The following is a 21,078-nucleotide window of genomic DNA, read 5'->3' as shown; positions in this document are numbered from 1 at the left end:
GTTAAATTAGCTTTGGTTAGGTTAGATTAGTTTTGGTTAGGTTAGCTTAGCTTTGGTTAGGTTAGGTTAGCTTTGGTTAGGTTAGGTTAGGTTAGCTTGATTTGGTTCGTCCATGTAGTAGTTAAAATTATATAATATGACAGTTTTTGATTCGTAATATTGTTAAAAAATAATAGGCCTATAATGAAAGCGGTGAATAATTTCATGGTCCTTAAATTTTTTTTTCGTAAAAGGCTAGGTATTTTTCTATAGGCCAGAAATAAAACAGCAACGCCGTCATAATTACGTACTTTACGCTTTCGCGAACATTAACCGGAAATTTACTTTCCGTCATTTTAATTGTATTCCGTAAAACACATCTTTTTTCCTGTTAATTTCCTTGTGATAACCTAGTTTATTATCTTATTACATCTTCATTTTCATTTAATGCATTCAAAAAACCGCCGTTGTACTACATAAAACCTTGAACTTGACTAATGGAGTGAATTATTTAAGAATATAGTCGCGAATTTGACTACCACCATTTCGATTATATTTTGTTTGATACGGCTCGGTACGGCCCGGTGACTAGTGGCCAGCGAGTAGAGTCGACTATCGATATTGGTCTGCCGTGTGTATTATCCAGTTGTTCCTCTAATACTTCTATACATTGAATGGATCGAAATCGCCTACATGTAAGTTAGCATGTTTAATACATCTGGAGACCGGCAAGGAAGATTTAGAATTTCTAATCTAGAAGAGTTTGTGATGTCTCATGTCCTTCATAGGAATAATAATAATAATAATAATAATAATAATAATAATAATAATAATAATAATAATAATAATAATAATAATAATAATAATAGTGTCAGTAATATAGCTAAATAAGAGTAGGGCCAAAAGAAAGTTTGGCCATACCAGGTTTCCGATGAAATCTGTCAGTCTGAAGTCTCGGAAAGTGGGAAGGAACTAGCCTAAGGACCTGAACTATTAAAGATGATATATGAAGTTGAAATGAGTCTGAGGTCCAACACAATTATGCTTCAATTGGTTGATGGGGGAAACCTCGGAAAAACCCAACCATGTAACTTATCTCAACCAGAATTTGAATCCGGGGCTACTCGTTTCACGGTTAGGCATAGCAACTGTTACTCCACAGCGGTGAATTCTACCCGGTCCTTAAAGAAATTAAGTTTTTATATATCGCCGTTTTTCCTGCATTAACTCCTATGTGACATATTTTATCGATTTTCAGATTTTTGCTCTATGAAATAACTTAAATAGTGATACAGCAAATAATCAAATCTCCTATATGTAATTATTATATTTCTTTGTTTCGAAAATGTAAGAATTCACAGTCTCCTATGTACTGCTGGCATAGGATGAATAAAAAGTGTTTTTTCTTCCTACTGAAAAATTTTATATTTTGCACATAGGAGTTATTGCAGGAACAACGACGATTATATCATTAGCGAATGAATTGCAGGTGACATCAACCCAATTCGTTTAAGAGACTAGACTATATTGTAATTTCTGTTACAATATTTTTTTACGCATAAAACTTTTCCATCCGTAATGTTAAAGCTTGTGGTCCACTACCTACATTCGTGACATCTAGAAACTTCAGAATTGTAAAAAAATTATTATAGTTTAGTAAGTAGGAGAGCCACCGGTATAGCTCAGTAGGCTGAGGAGCTTGCCTGCCGATCCGGAATTGCGCTCGGGCTCGGGTTCGATTCCCGCTTGGGCTGATTACTTGGTTCGTCTTTTTCCGAGGTTTTCCCCAACCGTAAGACAAATATCAGATAACACTGAACAACAAGAATTTTGCTCCGACTTAAAACAATGTGTCCCTTATGGTTTGATGTGCGCTGAATCCAAAAATGCATCTCATTTCTTCGTATCACGTAAGGTTTGTAAGATATACTATGATTTCATTTTTCGATAAGCGCTCCCCCAGGAAATATCTGGCGCGGGTTGGGGGTATAAACCAAAACAAAAGCTGATGCATTTTATGAGTTTATGACTTATTTCCTATTTCTTATGGTTGTTGAAATGTTCTTTTATACTTCTAATAAATAAATATATATTGGTCCCTTCTATTAAGTAAATTTCATAACAGTTCAAAGAGAGGTCTATGCAATGAACAAACAAGGGTGTAGTTTTCAGTATTTAAAGGAAACGTTTACCAGTTTGAGTGAAGACAAATTAAAAGAGGGCATTTTCATTGGTCCACAAATTAACAAAGTTATGACTGACCCTTTGTTTGAGAAAAAACTTTCCTTTACAGAAAGGATGGAATGGCGTGCTTTCAAAGACGTTTGCTCAAATTTCCTTGGAAATTCCAGGGCAGACATATATATAGAACTTGTTGTGGAATCCATGTTAAGTGCATATGACAAAATGGATTGTAATATGTCTCTGAAAATACACTTTTTACATTCTCATTTGGGTTTCTTTCCTCCTGACTTTGGAGCTGTAAGCGACGAGCATGGGGAAAGATTTCATCAAGAAATATCTGAAATGGAAAGGCGATATAAAGGAAGATCATCATCCAGCATGCTTTCAGACTATTATTGATTCCTTGTAAAATACAGTCCCGGGTCTCGTTATAAACAAAATTCATCTAGAAAATTCTTTTAAATATAAGTTGAAATTCCGAGATTTTTCTCATTATACGCATGAAATATTTTTATTGTTGTGTTTTAAACTATGTAACTTCATTTTTATATCCAGTACACACTTTTCAAGTATTATGAGGAATTTTGAACCCCTAGTGTGTTGTAGTTTTGTCAGTAGTAGTAAAAAATTGAAAACAAATGAGTTTTGTCATAAAAATTAAATTCATTTTTCCCGGAAAATGTTACGTGATGGGGCAATTTGGATTTTAAATTCAGATTTAGGGCACACATATTAGTAATATTTACCTAGTTTTATTTCGGAGCAAGACAAAAAGTAAAAATTTGTTATTCCGTGTAATCTATGTCGAATCTTCCGCCTCATCTCGCCAAATATCATCTCGCTATCACCAATTCCATCGACAAATAACCTTGTAATTGATACAGCGTCGGTAAATAAAAAGTATGTAGGAGATAAATTTGCACTAAGGTTGGGATTTGAAAAAAAGAGTTTGTGTGCACTCGATGTGGGTCTCTGGCGGTTTCGTCAGCCCACGCGAGTTGTGTGGATATAAAGGGAAAAGTTGAGACCGTGTCGGGTGGAGTTCCCGGGTAGCTCAGTTGGGAGAGCGCTGGTACGTTCAACCAGAGGTCACGGGATCGATACCCGGCTCCGGAACAATTTTTCCCTTAAAATTATTCAAAAAGAAGGGTATCATAAGCATTCCAAATATAGTCAACAGTTGGTTGGGAGGAGTTGCATCTTTCTGAATTATTTCCTCGTCGGAAACGCATCTATTTTAATACATAATTATCCGTAAATGTGATCAGTTGTGGTTGACTGCACGCTACACTTACTTAACAGTGGATTACTTTATTCAGTAACAGAATACACGGTCAGAGACCAGCGAGTTGCCGTCTGTTGGAAAGCTTTACCGCAGACTCTGGAAACTCTTCCTCTACGGATATTGCCCATTTCCGTCGCCACAGATTGTGTATCAGAGCGGGGTAACTACTCTCAGATATCCCCTTAGCTATCTTCACCATCCACCTACTTCAGAATCCATTTACTCGTTAATGTGGCTCACATCCTTCGTCACTGAGCCATTATTATGACCGAAAATAGAAGACGAATTCTGATTAGAAGATATGAGTCCGTTGCATTAAGTGGAACTGCTTCGTCAGATGATGAATGTAGTCACAATTTACTGGAATTTCTAGTGCACTTTTGAACTATTAATAATGTTCATCATGGCCGTAATTCATTTTGTAATATTATACAGGACGATCCACACAAAGCTTTGCTAATTTAATGACTTATACTTGCTCTTAGACAAGGTTGCCCATTATCTCCAAGACATGAATGAAATCATTTCTAAATGGAACCAGATCTATACATCAGGAATCATAATAACCAGTACCTTAACATTAAATACCCTGCTCTTTGCAGACGATCAAGTTATAATTTCCAATTCAGAGGATAACTTACAAAGAGGACTATATACATTATGATGGCTTAGGTTACATGAGAGGAGAAATCTGCACTGTCTCTCTTATATCGAATTATGCACACTTTATCACCCTCTTATTTATTCGCTCGTTTTCATACTCTCTCTCGCTGTCATAATATTAATACTCGATCACAACGCGATAACACGCTAGAAATTCCACTTCACACATCATCTCTGTATTCCTCATCTGTCACTGTTGCTACCTCTCGTCACTGGAACTCTCTGCCGCCTGAAGTCAAGGGCTGCCGAACATTGAAATCTTTCAAATCCAAGTTAGAAAATTATCTTATGACGAGTTGCCAAACTAACTTACTATTATGACAAGTGTTGTATTGCATGTTTCCACGTATTCACATGTTTTTATGTTCTAGTGATATTTAACTTATTTTATATTTTTGTTTTCATATTTTCCGGTAATGGTATATCTATAATGTGATAACTTGAGCTATATATAATCATAATTTTCCTTACTGTGTGTACCTAAAAATATTGTATTCATTGTATGCTTTGTACTGCACTATTTTATTACTGCTATTAATATTATTATTATTATTATTATTATTATTATTATTATTATTATCAATAATTGTCTTATTTTTTTATACTTTGTATTCTCATTTATTTTGACCTGCTGTTCAAATTTTATTATGCTTTTTCCATTCTTTCTGTATGTTATATATTATGTCTGATTTCTACTTGTTGTTTACATTTTATTATTATTATCTTATTCAGTTTTGTGTGTAAAATTGTAGTGTACTTTGTACATTTTTAGTGTTTTTTGTAACGCAGTTTTGCTCCTGGTTGAGTGTTAGAGAAGGCCGTATGGCCTTAACTCTGCCAGGTTAAATAAATTATTATTATCATTATTATTATTATTATTATTATTATTACATTAAATAAAATATTATCAGATTTTGGGATGGAGATTTCAGCACAAAAATCAAAAGTAATGGCATTTTTGGGGCAAGATCCAGTCAGAAGCAAGATAATAAACAATAACCAATGCCTAGAAGAAGTACAAAATTTCATTTATCTGGATTGAAAAATATCTTATCAAAATGAAGAAGATGTGAACAAGAAAATCATCAGATTTACACAAATTTTAGGAATAATAAATAATACATTAAAAGTTAAAATAGTACAAAAATCCACAAGAATAAAAACATATAATACTTTAGCATTACCCTCCCTTTTATACGGAAGTGAGATTTGGACATTAAGGAAAAGAGATTTGAACAGAATCAAAGCAACGGAAATGAAATTTCTCAGACGGACAGCAGGATATACTCTTTTAGACGGAAAAAAGGAATGAAGAAATATTGGAACAATTAGAAGTAGAGTCAGTAGCAGAAAAAATAAACAGATACAAATTAAATTGGCTACACCATGTAAAACGAATGGACAATTCAAGAATCCCCAAAATTATGATGCAATATCAATCCAGAGGACATCGACGGTTAGGAAGACCCTTTAGAAGACTGCTAGATGGAGCCGAAACAGATCTACACAGGCCTAATTCGTGGCAGATGATGATGATGATGATACTTGCTCTTTAGGAATTAGTATAAAGTTGAAATTGAATATTATGATTTCTGTGGTTCTGGGAGAATTTATATTGGTACCCTTGGCACGATTATCCTCCATTGTTGATATACAGTGTGTCCACAGAAAAATCCGTGATTATAAAGTGCTATAATTTTGTAACTATGCATATTACGAAATCCATATCGATGCTATTAGAAAGAACACCTGAAAGAATTTCAGGGGATGTGTAATTGTAATTTTTGGCGGAGAACAATATATGACACCATAAGAAAAAAAAAGACGCTATTCCCGTTCTTTCGCTTGTAATTGTGGCATTGTTGGATAGAAGAAAATTGTTTAAATGGTTACAAGTCATTCTAAATTCTGCCGATTTCTCAAGAAAATATGCCATTAACAGTCTCACTGGTATGAATATTAACGTTTTGATCTAAACACCACTTTCGAAAAATATTGTAAGCTACTTCATAACTTTCCTTTGATTTTTCCGGTAAAAGAGATGTACATGCTAAACTTGCAGCTTCTTCAGTACCAATCTCACTCATTTTTACAATATTTTAGTCGAATTTTACAGCTTAATAACTATTAACCCTTAAATTCGCAAAGTATCCTATAGGATACAACAGGTTAATAGGCTATCTATATATATATAATTTGAACTGGTAATGGAAATTCGGGAAAACGGCTGAACGGATTTTAATGAGTGGCCCCTCATTTTCATGCCTGGCATCCAAAGTTTTTCGGAAAAGTAGTAGTTTTCAGTGAAATGTCAATTTTCCTACATAATTTTCCTATTTTCCAAAATCCATCTGTTGTCAGTTTTGAGAACTAATTTTATTGAATCACGGCCGACTTGATTGAATTTCAGAACAAAACACACACTACAATAAACAATAGGCTATTACACGAAGGTCATGACCTGCAGGATTGTCGACATATTTAGAGCTCAATTCAATTTATTAAAAACTGAATCTGCAGTGTATAATTTTCTAAGTACAGCTGTATATTGAGGTGGTTTGATGATATTATCACCATTAGAAATTAAATATTATTATAGTTAATATCATGATGCGTCTATTTTTCATTAATTGTACATAATATTGATGTTATATTGATGACATGAAAGTGAAACGTTTTGAGGTTATGTAAGTAAATGTAGAGAATGTCTTAATTTAGATCTTCATTTCTATAATTTACTGAGTGGCTGCTATATATAACTACAAATCTTAAGGAAGATAGTAATATTGTTATTAAAAATCAAATATTTTTATACTTATTAACCCAGTGGAGTTGGGTCTTTCTCATATACTTAATGGCGGTGTAGTGTAGATATTTATGTGTATCAATGTCTTCAGTATTGGCTCGAGAGAGCGCAAACATTACAGTTCCTAAGGAAAGATCAAAAGGTATTACTTACTGATAAAATAAGAGGCCTAGAAAATTTTGTAGTCTCCAGATCATTTCAGCAAGATCTCTTAGTAGGATAAAATGATTTTACGCTCTACATTTCAAGTTCTACATGCAGCAGCTATACGAAAATGCTATTATTCGAAAGCTTAGCAAACCTGACTTTTTTAACTTTTGTCTACAATCCACAATGACCTGAAATAGCTACTGCTATCGTCCTGACATTGATACTTGCTTTTTCGCGTTGAAACTCAAAAACCGAAGTTGGATAGGTTCAAGAAAATTTATTTGGCCTAAAAAAAATCCATTGAGGGGGAGTATGTTTCATTATTATGGAAGCAAAAACTATCAAAAAGACAAGTATTCTTCATTGAAAATAAATCTCAAAATTTTTATTTGAACGTCTAACGAACTTAGTTTGCAGCAGCATTTGCTGCACAAGCCACTAGTATGCTATAATTTTAATAGTACAATAGAAAAAAATTGGCAGGAAAATTAAAATTTCACAATACTATAATATTGTAATACATAATATAAAATATGGACATTGCGATAGTTGTTTTCTTTACAGTCCGACACGGTTTAATAAACTAGTGTGAGAAATGAAGTTTTGCCAATTTAAGGGTAAAGGAATTATATTCAACTCCCACTGGAAAAAAGGTAACACCTTGATTAGCAATAAGAAAGGTCTATCCAGCGAATAGGGATTATAAAGAATGGACACTGAGCGAATTTTCCTGTGTTTTGTTTCTCTGTGCGCCAGCGTATAGTTCCACTTTCAAGCGCTAGAGCTTAGTGTAATCGAGCATACGCTAAGATAATAACTGAGAATAGAGTTGAGACACAGGATCCAAACATCGCCTACCTTATTGCATAATCCAGTAACGCTTTGCTTCAAATAAATTCAAGTTAACAGCTTTTCCTTATTTCTCAGTGACAAACTAGTTGTAATATTAATATTTTATATTTCAGATATCATAAATTATATTATAAAATAATATAAGATATTATAAAATTAAGTATCGAATTCGTTTAATATTTGTATATAATATAATATAGGTATATGGTTTTACTTCTCGTAAGAGTTTTCTTTTTCCATTTTCAGCGCTATCAAATCATTACATATTTTAATTGTTGTTGGGGTCAACGTCTCAACTCTCATTATAAAGGAACTCTAGAGTCTAGACATTACAGTTAATGAAGGATTTATTATTTTATGGATCCAATTTATTTTATTTGAGTACATAATGTACCTAGATGTATTAATTGTATGTGTTATATTTCCTCTGTGTCGACTGCTAGTTGGTGTGATGTCAGCGCCAACTCTAGGGAGAAAGCAGAATCTCACGCTTTAGCTGGCTTGGAGGTCATTGAAATCAGTCCGGCTACATCAAAGGCACCGACGCGAAGTGTCCATTCTTTATAATCCCTATTCGCTGGTCTATCTTGTGGCCAATGGACCGAGGCCATTAAAATGAGCACCAATGTCATCGCAGTTAGATCTCTCCCCGGTAGAAGCCTTAGCAATACCCATTGCAGGAGATGCAATGAGCATGAAACGTTACCCCACGTGCTAGGTTTCTGCCCTCAGGGCGAATTACTGCGAATTGACAGACATAACACAGTCCGCTCAATAATTGCTAACAGATTAAGGGAACATGGTGAATACGAAGTATATGAGGAAGTTCAATGTCTTTCTACGGAAGGATCTACACGGCGTGCTGACATCATAGTAATTGACAGAGATAAAAAAAACTGGTCTCATTCTTGACTCCACTGTAATTAATGAAGATCAACCAAACCAGGTACATGAAGAGAAACGCGCTATTTACCTTCCATGCTGTGATGATCTCAGTCACAAATATAATATTCAAGATTGGAATGTCATTGGACTTATGTTTGGTGCGCGAGGAACAATTCCCAAATTTACATTGGAGATCCTCAGAAAATTAATGGTTCCTGATAAGACTCTTCAGATAATTGCATCAACCATTTTAAAATCTTCATTTAACATCATCAATCATCATCTCTATTCATCTTTATAATATTCAATGTATATTATTTATTTTCAATAAATTTTTATCGTTTTGATAGCTACCAAATCTTGTCACAGAATATTATTTTTTAAAATTGCATTATGTATTTTGTTAACATTAATTTACATTTTATTTTTTTTTCATTTGAATTGATTAGGATGCCGATATTTTAAATCCAAGATTTGGACGGCTATCATTTCGATGATATTCTCTCTCACAAACATTCAAACATTAAATTCCGATACATAAACAAGTAACATAGCAACCAAGTCATGTGTTACTTGAATTATTGAATCTATTGCAAAATTTAGAAATGCAATTTTGATATATTATTACTTTTGCTTTTTTTTTTTTTTTTTTCAAGTATTGCGAAAAGTTATTCACTCTCCGCAAATTGTAAGTGACTTTTCTGATCTCGGATGCCTGGAAACCGAGGGCCTTTCCCAAACTGCATTCTCGACCAGAAAAGACTCACAGTTCTCGGTACGCAATATACTATTTTTCTTTTAGCGTCTGCCGATATTTTTCTAAGGATAAATACGATGTGTTTATTAGTTTTGATAAAAAAATGTTATTTCAGATAAAACTTGTGATTTGTATTGTAAGAATAAATATGATGTTTAATATGTAGGGAAAGGAAGTTCTTGCATTTGCATATTTGTTCTCTATGTTGTGTAAATATGCTGAAAGATTATCTACATGAATCACATATTTCTGAATACAATGATATTACTTTTATTGTGCGTAAAAGTGCATGTTTTGCCTTTATTTATAAAAGCATCACATTTTTTAATGCTGGGAAACTGCATATTATGTGTGTTTATTTGTCTTTCCCTCATTTTTAAAAGTGTGTAACCTCGTAAACACGACTAATTCATGTTTATGAATTTTGAGCGTAACGATGACGCCCTCATAGGGAGCCTCTCAAGTTAGCAATTGGTATTCCTTCACTGCAGTCTTTAGTAGATTTCGATAGAACAATATCCAGTTTAACATCAGTTCCAGGAAATGTAGGAGATAAAGTGAACGAGAAAACAGCAAATATTCTTTCCAAAAACCCTGGCTATTATCAACTTAAAGAAATTCAAGATATTCTCGAAAGAAAAACACCCCAAAACCAACAAAATTTTCTATAGAATAACTCACAGCTTTTGTGGAAGCCCCTCTTACGTCTTGTGACGTAGAACGAAGATTTTCGCGCTACAAAGCTATGCTGAGAGACAACAGGCGAAGAATGACAACAGAAAACATACGTCACTGCTTAGTTGTGAACTGTAACAGCATAAATGGAGCATTCAGCAATGAGGCAAGCACTTCAAAATCCATAGACTAAACGTAAGTTACCTATACTTTATTATTCTGTTAAAATAATCTCAGAATAATAATGCATATTTTGTGGCATATTTATCTATTTTTACGGCATAAATGCATACATATTCTTCACGTTTTTGGGGCATGAACTTCCTTTCCCTGTTAATATTTTTTATTGTTTGGGAAATAATGTTTTATAAAAATACCATTTTCTTTACGAAGTTGAAAACTTTATTTTTCTTTCGGTGCCTGCTGTTTTCTATTGTAGAGGAACTACGAATGAGTGGTGGGGATGTGAGGGGGGGATTAGAATTAGGTACCATGTTGGTGGAGAAAAAAAAAACATACAGTATTATTGGAACCTTTCTGTTGTGCGAAGTTGAGTGAAACAATGGGACATGTACACAGTCCGACCTAAGTGGTGCAGCGAATGCATCTTGAGTTGAAGTGTTTTAAAATTGCCTCTCCTTCGCAATTTGTTCAGTGGCGCTTTTCCCGTTCTTCGGCCGCACATTTAAAATTATTTCATCTCCGTTTATCTGTAACTCAAATGTTTGCAATCTGTTTAAATTGACAAAAAAACTACTTAAACATCAAGTGTTTATCTTAAATTTCAGGTGCGTAACTTTCGTAGAATTTGAATTAATTCCAAGAAGCTTTGTCTAGACTACATATTTATTTCTCGAAATCAATTCCTACAAAAAGAAGAAAAGTGCCGCCACTGCATTTCCTTGGCACGTTCGTCTGAAGTTGCAATGTCTATTGCCAATTATGTTGTTCACGTTCCCCACACGACTGTATTTTCCTTTACGTGGAAGCTATCTTCGTCTACATAGAACTGGTGCAACATAGCAATGTGATTTTGAGTTGATTTCATCACATTCAGGGATTTAGCTACTTACTTTTTCCTTATGTCAGTCTATTATATCAGAACAAAAGAAGTGTGATTTCTTCTCCATCTGTTATACGAGTACATTACATTTGTACGGAGGTTTTGCTCCCAAATTTGTTCTCGACAGTTTAATAGCTAGTCGTGTGAAATTCTAGTGAAAGAAACACTGTGTTCAGTCTCGGTAAAAATCCTTATTGCAGTTCCAGAGATCAGCACGAACATTTCGTTTCAGATTATAATGGCGGACCTAGTTTCGTCTCCTGTAATGATGCGGGACAGAAAAATATCTCCCTCGTTTGCATATCGCTCGACACGACACGATATGATATGAGCACGAGTCTTACTCACTCAGGAATGGGCTAGTTTATCTTTCATTGTATTTATTAACTTGTATTCATTTCAAACTTACTAGCAATAAAATAAATATATGTTATATGATATGGTATGATATGATATATGATATGATATGATATGACATGACATGATATATGATATGACATGATATTATATTATACGATATGATATGATGTGATACATGAGATATGATATATGATTGATATGATATGACATGATATATGATATGACATGATATTATATGATACGATATGATATGAGATATATGATATGATATATGATTTTTTATTGGGTTATTTTACGACGCTGTATCAACATCCAGGTTATTTAGCGTCTGAATGATATGAAGGTGATAATGCCGGTGAAATGAGTCCGGGTCCAGCACCGAAAGTTACCCAGCATTTGCTCGTATTGGGTTGAGGGAAAACCCCGTAAAAAACCTCAACCAGGTAATTTGTCCCGACCGGGATTCGAACTCGGGCCACCTGGTGATATGAGATATGATATATATATTATGATATATGATATGAGATATATGATATATGATGATATGATATATGATATGATATGAGATATATGATTTATGATGATATGATATATGATGTGATATGATTGATATATGATATGATACGATACGATATGATATGATATGATATGATGTGATATGATATGATATGATGTGATATGATATGATATGAGATATGATATATGATATGATATGATTGATATGAGATATGATATGTGATATGATATGATACGATACGATATGATATGATACGATATTATATATGATATGATATGATGTGATATGATATGATATGATGTGATATGATATGATATGATATGAGATATGATATATGATATGATATGATTGATATGAGATATGATATGATACGATACGATATGATATGATACGATATTATATATGATATGATATATGATATGATATGATATGATATGATATGATATATGATATATATGATGATATGATATATGATATGATATATGATATGATATGATATGATTGATATATTATATGATATGATATGATTGATATATTATATGATATGATTGATATATGATATGATACGATATGAGATATGATATGATTGATATGATATATGAGATATGATATGATATGATTGATATATGATATGAGATATGATATGATTGATATGAGATATGATATATGATATGATATATGATATATGATATGATATGATATGATATGATATGATATGATATGATATGATATGATATGATATGATATGATATGATATGATATGATATATGATATGATATGATATGATATGATACAATGCGATGCGATACGATATGATATGATATGATATATGATATGATATGATATGATATGATATGATATGATATGATATGATATGATATGATATGATACATATTTCGTCACAGTACTTCTTTATATGTAATAGTGTACCTCATTTTTCTCGTATTCAGTGCCACCTTAATATATTATTACAATAACACATTATTAGCAGTACACGTCAACACAAATACTTCAATTGACACTATGTCCCTTTTTATTACCCGGTCCAATCTCCCCTTCAGTATTTCTCCTACATTTCATTTGTTATTATCTATTTGTTCATTAATCCTAATATAACTTATCTAATATTATATATTATTTTCAACCCCCCCCCCGCCCTTGTTTTTTATCTCTAACTAATATTCACTAAAATCTCAACTTCATTTTTTTTTCTATACTTTATCCTATTGTATTATTTATCGTATTTAATAATAAAGTGTAAGAAAATTAGTTATGAAGAATATAATTTGCAGCGTGACAAAGAAACTGAATTGTTCTAAATTGCATAAAATGTATGCACAAATAATGCAGTCTTCTTGACGCTTTTCTTTTGTCTTGAGTTGTTTTTACATCTGGCACTAGATGAATACTAAGATTTTCTTGAGCTATCCCCTAATTCATATGGCATATGAGGATACCACCAATGCCAAACCCATGACCTTAACCACCACGCAATGTCAGAATGTTGCGTCATCATGGATATCCTCTAAAACTTGTGACAGGCAAGGAGATGAGATGGAAATAGTGGAATAATCGTAGAATAAGGAATGAATGCAGAAGTTCCGAGAAGTTGCGGAACCATGCACGACTTGTGCAAAATGAAGCTGCTTGTTTACTACGAACTGAAGGACGTTATTGCATTCATCATGAGATGATCAGCAGGTTTCAGTTATGTAATAAAATTATCTATGGTTGGTTTCTTGCCTTATTATTGAGCAGTACTTTGAAGTAGGGCTAGTATGGAAATAAACAAGTTTCTTGTAAAGAAGTCTAGTTATTAATGTGGTGTTAATCTGTTACGTCATAGGTAGGGTGTTTGATGTTGACATTGTGCTCATAAAATCTGTACTTCCATTCCAGTAGACTAAGTTCTTGATAATTTTGTTACCATTATTATTTCTGTCATTTTATAGCACTGTTTTATCATCCAGATACCTCGCAGAACTTGTTTGGAATCGAACTTGATATCTACCGTGAGAATTCTCCAAGTAAGAGACGTAGCTAAGATTAGGCTCTGTGAAAATTGCAACAATAGAAGAAATATCTTTCTCACTACAGGAGCCTGTTTCTCAAAAATACTAGTTCAGTAGTTCACCAGTTACTAGTTACCAGAGTATATTTCACCGGCTCTAGTATATTCTGTTTCTCAAACTATTTTACCAGTCTAGTAACTTGTGACAATTTTTCACTAGTCACATGATCTCTTTCATTAGTCAGCTGATTGAGTTAATTTGTTTATAGTCATTGGTAGGTATTGTTATTTGAGGTTAGAAGGCTAAGTTGTTTGTGTTTTGGTTCTTACTTCTCTCTTCTCTTGAAATTCCATGAATTGAAAACAAATTAACTATACTCAATATGATTAATGAATCAAAGGATATATCATTCGGTGCTTTTTCAAGCATAATAACAAAAAATGATAAAGTAAACGAATGGACAAAAAATCTTGTAATGTGTTAGGCTATGGAACTGATACCTCAGAACAAAGATTATGCATACGTTAGGGACACTTACTGACCCAACATTAAGAAAGCAACTTTGATAAGTACCAATTCAAGTTCACAGTATCATAATATGAACACATTATGTAGCTAGTGGGTCTACTGCCGACATGAATGTCGCTTATGACTTGAAAAATTCGCTATTTTTTTTTTTCAGTTTTACGTTTGATCTATTCATAAATTAGTGTCGTTTTATATTTAATTTGTAGGCTAAAGTTGACAATGTCAGAAGAACTGGCAGTGGAGGAGGAAAGCCAGCAAAAATTACTGCAGTTGATGAATTGGTATCAGATTATTAGGAAAAAAATTCTGCAAGTGCTGCTGGTCTAGGGCAGATGGCATTGGAAAATAATCAACATCCCGATTTGTTGAGCAATTTGTATTTGAAGCTTTGCTGATAATGCATGACTTCTATTTGTTTGTCTTGTTATGGCAGGTCCCACTATATTTAACAACTCTCCAAGCTTTGCAGTACTTTATTTAAACCGTTCATTATATTTAAACAATGCTCCTGTAAAGGAATAATAATTGTTCCTTCTCGATATAGTTTTAGCTCTGCTCACAACAACTTATTTACTACTTCAATCGGAATCACTAAACCACATATATTAAAAAAATAACTACAATATTTTGTTTTGATTATCTGAGATAGATTGCCACTGGTAACTGATAATATAGAAATCACCAGTCTTTAGAGTCTTGTAGGAATATTCCTGTTGAATACTAGTATAATCAACTAGATTAGCATTTTGAGAAACAGGATCATTTATGAACTGGTGAAATCGACCAATATTACTAGTCTGTGAACTGGTAACTACTACTTTACTCTTGTAGTTTCTAGAAACACAGACTTGTAAAATGAACTAATATTACTACTGTACAGACTAGTATTACTAGTCCATGAGTTTTGAGAAACGGGCCCCAGGTGTACTAGAGCTTAAATCAAATCCGGTCTTTACTCTTCGAAGAAATACAAAGCTAGGGTTGGGCTTTGTGGGAATGGTAATAAGGAAAGAGATCCCTTTCGTACAGCAGACGGATTGTGTTTCATATGTACAAATGCTTTTCGTGTCTCAATGATAATCTGGCGTAATAAAACCATGCGTCATATTCCTTGCTGTAGGTGGAACAAGCGTGGATACGGTATACCACCGCGCGGTGCCGTGTCCCTCACCTTCAATGGGACGTAATACTCGAGGTTAACTAGTTCCATACGTACGAGTATTACTGATCAATCACAGCACGCGGGGACTCCTGCCGTCTCCTAAGCGACCTACTTATGTAATAGAAGAAGTTCTGCTCTCCGGTTCCGAATAAAAGGATTGGGAGCCCACGTGTATTCGCATCGTCATCCCATTGCCAAGGAGAGATGAATAATTAGTTTAATTAAAACTATGACAACAGCAATTCATTGTAAAACATGCAGATTGTATCGGCTAACGTTAAAATCCACAAACGATTAGGGAAAACACTGACATTTTACTGGAAGCAAGTAAAGAGATAGGTTTGGAAGTAAATCCTGAAAAGACAAGGTATGTGACCAGAATATTGTACGAAATAGAAACATAAAAATTTGAGATTTATCCTTCGAAGATGTGTAAAAATTAAAATATCTTCGAGCAACAGTAGCAAATATAAATGACACTCGGGAGGAAATTAAACGCAGAATAAATATGGGAAATGCCTGCTGAGCCATTTATACCGGAATCTACACTTTCTGAAGTCGAAATTGCGATAGAAAATCTGAAAAAGTACAAGTCTCCAGGTATTGATCAAATTCCAGCAGAATTAATACAAGAGGGTCGAAGCGTACTATCTAGCGAAATTTATAAACTTGTACTTGCAATTTGGGAAAAGGTAATTGTACCAGAACAATGGAAGGAGTCCATAATCGTACCTATTTTTAAGAAGGGGGACAAGACTAACTGTAGTAACTTTCGAGGAATATCACTTTTGTTGACGTCGTACAAAATTTTGTCGAATATCCTTTTGCGAAGATTAACTCCATATGTAGATGAAATTATTGGGGATCATCAGTGTGGTTTCAGGCGTAGGCCTAATAGATCGACTATTGATCAGATTTTTTGTATTCAACAGATATTGGAGAAAAAATGGGAGTATAAGTGTACAGTACATCAGTTATTCATAGATTTCAAAAAGGCATATGACTCAGTTCAGAGAGAAGTTTTATATAATATTCTTATTGAATTTGGTATTCCAAAGAAACTAGTTCGATTAATTAAAATGTGTCTTAGTGAAACGTACAGCAGAGTCCGTATAGGCCAGTTTCTGTCTGATGTTTTTCCAATTCACTGCGGGCTAAAGCAGGGAGATGCACTATCACCTTTACTTTTTAACTTCGCTCTAGAATATGCCATTAGGAAAGTTCAGGATGACGCAGAGGGTTTGGAATTGAACGGGTTACATCAGCTTCTTGTCTATGCGGATGACGTGAATATGTTAGGAGAAAATCCACAAACGATTAGGGAAAACGCGGAAATTCTACTTGAAGCAATTAAAGAGATAGGTTTGGAAGTAAATCCTGAAAAGACAAAGTATGTGATTATGTCTCGTGACCAGAATATTGTACGAAATGGAAACATAAAAATTGGAGGTATATCCTTCGAAGATATGGAAAAATTCAAATATCTTGGAGAAACAGTAACAAATATAAATGACACTCGGGAGGAAATTAAATGCAGAATAAATATGGGAAATGCCTGTTATTATTCGGTTGAGAAGCTTTTGTCATCTAGTCTGCTGTCAAAAAATCTGAAAGTTAGAATTTATAAAACAGTTATATTACCATTTGTTCTGTATGGTTGTGAAACTTGGACTCTCACTTTGAGAGAGGAACAGAGATTAAGGGTTTTTGAGAATAAGGTTCTTAGGAAAAAAATTTGGGGCTAAGAGGTATGAAGTTACAGGAGAATGGAGGAAGTTACACAACGCAGAACTGCATGCATTGTATTTTTCACCTGTAGTATTGTACTAGTATAAAATTTGCAGGCACGTCTTTCAGTGCAAACCCAGCATTCTCCAATCTTTCTTATTTTTTGCTTTCTTTTTAGTTTCCGCATGTGATTCGTCTATCTTAATGCCGTCTATCATCTTTCTTCATCCACTCTTTCTATTACATCGTCATTTCATATTCTGTCTCTCCTTTCACACGCTCCATTGTTCTCCACATCTAGCCCCTACATTTCAAACACTTCTAGTCGCTTCTCTTCACTTCGTCGTAATGTCCATGTTTGTGCCTCATACAATGCCATACTCCACACAAAGCACTTCACTAGATTCTTCCTTAATAAATTTCCAAGAGGACCGCAGAATTTGAGCCTTTTTCTGTTAAAAGCTTCGTTTGCCATTGCTACGAAGGTAATATCAGCGTCGCCGGTGAGCCGGAATTTTGTCCAGCAGGAGATCGTCTACATACTAGTAAATCTACTGACATGAGCCTGTCGCATTTAAGCACACTTAAATGCCATCGGCCTGGGCCGAGATCGAACCCGCAACTTCGGGCACAGAAGGCCGGCATTGTACCTATTGCGCCTTCCCGGCCGACCAGTACGCCCAAGTATCTGAAGCTGTCCACTTGTTCCACTGCCTTAATTAGAATACGAAAGTTTACCTTGTTCATTTTTCTTACGATAAACATAGTCTTCTTCTTGTTTGTATTTATATTAATATTAATAATAAGTAAATAAATAGATAAATAAATAAATAATAATAGGCTGATAATAATTCTATGGTGTTTGGGTAAAAGGAGATAAGTCATAAAAATGAGTTCGGAGATAAATGAAAATTAAATCTGGAATCCTTATTACAGATACTTTTCTACACAAACAAAACACATCCACTGCTTGTATTCTTTGATTTTTGCACACCCACTTGTATAATTCATCTGGTGTGTTCATCTGGGGAACAAAATTCTACCTGGACAAAAAAAATGACTTATACCCCTTTACCCGAACACCACAGAATAATAATAATAATAATAATAATAATAATAATAATAATAATAATAATAATAATAACAAAATTAATTTTTCAGGAATTTGGTGTATCAAATCTAGAACAAATTTATAAACAAACATTGCTGATTTACTTCCATAAAAACCACAATAAATTTAAATTTAATCCTCACGAATACCATACGAGACAAAACTACAGTTTCTTTCTAAATACTCCCAAATGCCACACAACTGCTGGATTAAAACACAGCAGAAATTTTGGACCCAAAATATATAATGGAATTAATTAGAGCTTACCCTGAGCTAAGTACACTTAACACAATAGATTTAAGAAACAAATCAGATTAATTATTTAATTGTTTAAGCTAATTGAGTTAAAAATTGATACTCTAATATTTATGTACTTTTTGTATTTTCTATTTGTACAAAGAACCTATTATTACATGTTGTATTATTTTACCATTTATTAATGTTATTGTGCTCAATAAATTCTCTTGATTTTGTGATATATTTTGTGTAACTGATCTGAACTGCGCCCGAGCACGAGCTTCTGCTCTTTCGGGCTGTAATGCCTAATGTAGCTCAAGTGTATAGAATTAAATAGACAGACAGACAGACAGATAGATAGATAGATAGATAGATAGATAGATAGATAGATAGATAGATAGATAGATAGATAGATAGATAGATAGATAGATAGATAGATAGATAGATAGATAGATAGATAGATAGGTAGGTAGGTAGGTAGGTAGGTAGGTAGGTAGGTAGGTAGGTAGGTAGGTAGGTAGCTAGATAGATAGATAGGTAGGTAGGTAGGTAGGTAGGTAGGTAGGTAGGTAGGTAGGTAGATAGGTAGATAGGTAGATAGATAGATAGATAGATAGATAGATAGATAGATAGATAGATAGATAGATAGATAGATAGATAGATAGATAGATAGATAGATAGATAGATAGATAGATAGATAGATAGATAGATAGATAGATAGATAGATAGATAGATAGATAGATAGATAGATAGATAGATAGATAGATAGATAGATAGATAGATAGATAGATAGATAGATAGATAGATAGATAGATAGATAGATAGATAGATAGATAGATAGATAGATAGATAGATAGATAGATAGATAGATAGATAGATAGATAGATAGATAGATAGATAGATAGATAGATAGATAGATAGATAGATAGATAGATAGATAGATAGATAGATAGATAGATAGATAGATAGATAGATAGATAGATAGATAGATAGATAGATAGATAGATAGATAGATAGATAGATAGATAGATAGATAGATAGATAGATAGATAGATAGATAGATAGATAGATAGATAGATAGATAGATAGATAGATAGATAGATAGATAGATAGATAGATAGATAGATAGATAGATAGATAGATAGATAGATAGATAGATAGATAGATAGATAGATAGATAGATAGATAGATAGATAGATAGATAGATAGATAGATAGATAGATAGATAGATAGATAGATAGATAGATAGATAGATAGATAGATAGATAGATAGATAGATAGATAGATAGATAGATAGATAGATAGATAGATAGATAGATAGATAGATAGATAGATAGATAGATAGATAGATAGATAGATAGATAGATAGATAGATAGATAGATAGATAGATAGATAGATAGATAGATAGATAGATAGATTGGCTGGCTGGCTGGCTGGCTGACTGACTGACTGACTGACTGACTGACTGACTGACTGATTAAATAAATATATATATTTAATTAATTAATAAATGAATTAATAAATTAACAAATAAAGTAATTAATTAATTAATAATAATAAATAGCCACCGGCGTGACTCAGTCGGTTAAGGCGCTTGCCTGCCGGTCTGAAGTTGCGCTCGGGCGAGGGTTCGATCCCCGCTTGGGCTGATTCTTTGTTTGGTTTTTTCCGAGGTTTTCCCCAACCGTAAGGTGAAAGCCAGGTAATCTATGGCGAATCCTCGGCCTCATCTCGCCAAATACCATCTCACTATCACCAATCTCATCGACGCTAAATAACCTTGTAGTTGATACAGCGTCGTTAAATAACCAACTTAAAAAAATAATAAATACCCCATTGGAATAAGGGCATTGTTTCCCCTTATTCCAGGATGGATTGTTCAATTGTCGTCGTTGTTGTTGTTGTGCAATTTATACGTATGGAATTATTTGAACACACTGTAGATTTTATGAACCTCAAGGTGTTTCGAAATTGATGTATTTCCTCATCAATCCATCGTGAGTTCGATCACGTTGCATTCCGCCCCAAAACTATTATACCTCGATAGCTATTCCTTAATGACTTTCCCGACTCTTTTCCTGACGCCCGTACTAGGATCGCGTCCTGAATTACTTGCCCTCCTT

General features: G+C 33.6%; 1 long non-coding RNA gene across 1 annotated transcript in view; it reads left to right on the top strand.

Moving 5' to 3' along the window:
• The window catches only part of LOC138713770 (uncharacterized), a 428,588-nt gene that overhangs the window by 187,475 nt on the left and 220,035 nt on the right, over window positions 1-21,078 (top strand). The window lies entirely within an intron of this gene.

Source organism: Periplaneta americana, chromosome 14, assembly GCF_040183065.1.
Source record: "Periplaneta americana isolate PAMFEO1 chromosome 14, P.americana_PAMFEO1_priV1, whole genome shotgun sequence".
NCBI classification, from domain to species: Eukaryota; Metazoa; Arthropoda; class Insecta; order Blattodea; family Blattidae; genus Periplaneta; species Periplaneta americana.
This window is presented reverse-complemented; position numbering and strand designations above follow the sequence as displayed.